Genomic DNA, 2,499 nt, shown 5'->3' with positions numbered 1-2,499 from the left:
TTTCTGCTTATTCTTTACTCCAATTATTTGTGTAATGTCTGGGTTATGGGTGAAGCGCTCTTAGGCGATATGAGGAAGATACAAATAACCAAAATTGTCGAGTGATTATGCGCACCTACATGATTGTCTGAGGTCCTTAGGACAAGGACATCTGTAAGTGGGCCTAATACCTTGGGAGGTTCCGTGACAGCTAGTATCGGAGCGAAGCCCGTCTCTTCGGACATTATGTAGTACTTCAAAAGAATTTTTAAATACTTACCTTGAAACATTCTTTCATTCTTATCTTACCACTTTATGGTAGTAAATTACCTTTTAAAGTCAGGTAACAGAGTGCTAAATAGAAGTATATGTAGGAATTAAGGGATCAACGAAAAGTTGATTTCATAAATATTAGTTTATGCATGCACCATGTTTAAACTACACTAAATAAATTTTCCCCTCTTATGGAGATATGGCACGAACCAAGACTACCCAGTGCAAAGCAACCGGACCTCATGGTGTACCCTTGCATCAGCTGGCCTCTAGACATGAAGGAAGCAGCAACCCAATAGGGGATTTGGAGGCCAGAGTAAAGCGACTCTGGTCTGAACTATCCCACGGGAGTAGGGAGCGTGCGCGCGATAGCCGCAGCATTGCTGAACTATCAGTGGAAGTTAATCGCTTGCAGCAGGAAATTGCGGAACACGATACGACCATTGACTGGGTCATAAATTCGTGCTCTTTCGCCTAGGATTGTGAAGCTAAAGCTCTAGCCTGGTTAGCAGAACATAGCGCATCTCTGGAAAACCTTCAATCATATTGCAACACCTTACATGAAGAGGTGCACGTATTGTATGATCGGCTGCATCCAAACGTGCCACCAGAAGTTGCAGCAATGGGAGCTGGACCATCTGGAACAGCTAATGGAGGATCTGATGGGTGGTTGGACCTTTTTGGAGCCCCTCCTTCCATGAACCTTGCAGATGAACGGTCTCCTGAAGCGGGCAGTGGAGCAGCTAAGGACGAAGAGAATTAGAGTAGTATAGTTTAAGTAATGACTTATGTAAAATCAATAAGGAAGTTGAGTTGTATTACTGAGTATGTATAATTACTACAGTTCAGCAATGTAATAAAGATGGTGTATGTTTGGCATGTAATAATTCAGGATGTTTTCTTCCTCAGATGCCATCGCGAACTCATGCTCATGATGGGGCGGGAACTTCCTGCGGCGGGGAGGACACTCCCAACCTGTCACCTGTACCTCCTACACTGGCTGAGGCTGTCGCTGCCTTAGTCAACGTTGTCACCGACAACACGCGCTTCCTGCGTGAAATGGCGGGAAATCAATTTCAACAACACGGAGGAAGAGGTCAACCTCAAGGGCCATGAGACACCACATATCTAGAGTTCTCTGAGACATGTCCACCGCTCTTTGTCAAGGTGGAAGAACCCCTAGAAGGTGATGAATGGGTGCGGGTGATGGAACAAAAGTTCGGGATAATCTGATGCACTGAGACACAGAAGCCTCTATTTGCCGCCAAACAGTTGAGAGGACCTGCCAGCACCTAGTGGGCAAATTTTTCAGCCATCTAGCTTGTAGGACATCAGGTCACGTGGGAAGAGTTCAAACTGGCATTTAGCGAACATTATGTTCCGGAAGGAGTAATACAGATGAAGCTGGAAGAGTTCATACGTCTGAAGCAAGGGGGAGATTCTGTTATGGAGTATCTCAACAAATTTAATCACCTCTCCCAATACGCTATTGATCAAGTGGACACAGACTTGAAAAATAAAAAATGCTTCAAGAGGGGATTAAATGACAGACTCCAGCGCAAAATGGCTACGTGTCTAGACCTCACATATAGCAGGGCTATCAGCACAGCACTGTCAGTTGAAGCCAAAAATGCGGGACAAGGCAAGTCAGAAAGATATGCGGGTGAAGGATCAACTCTAGGGCCTGAAAAGAGGACAAGGTTGGTAATCCGACCTTTGAACCCAAACCGTTCTCTCTCCTCGCCCACCCACATATCCATTTAGACAACCCGTGTTCATTCGTCCCACTCCTGCCCCCGCCCAGAACAATCAGCCGAGTGCCCCTGGTGCTCGTTTCCCTGCCCTTCCCAGTTCCTCGAGTGGCTACTTTAATTGTGGCAAGTCTGGGCATTCCATCAAAGACTGCCCCTACCCGAAGCAGAACAAATCAAACTTTCAACAGACTTTCGGGAACATAAATCAAGGAAAGGGAAACATGGCCAACCCTCCAGCGGGCAAAAATATGAAGCAAACTGGGCGAGTTTATTATACCCAGGTGGCGACTACACCGGAAGGCGAACCGATGATGATGGGTACGTTTCTCGTTGCCAACCACCCAACAGCTATCCTTTTTTATTCTGGTGCATCACATACTTTTATAAGCAAGACTTTTGTGGAGAAGCATTGCATACATAGCACTGAATCAAGGGAGGGATTTGTTATTCACACACCTAGGGGTCAGATATTTACTAAGGAAGTAATCTTCCA

Source organism: Zea mays, chromosome 8 (assembly GCF_902167145.1).
Source record: "Zea mays cultivar B73 chromosome 8, Zm-B73-REFERENCE-NAM-5.0, whole genome shotgun sequence".
In the NCBI taxonomy this organism is placed as follows: Eukaryota; Viridiplantae; Streptophyta; class Magnoliopsida; order Poales; family Poaceae; genus Zea; species Zea mays.
This window is presented reverse-complemented; position numbering follows the sequence as displayed.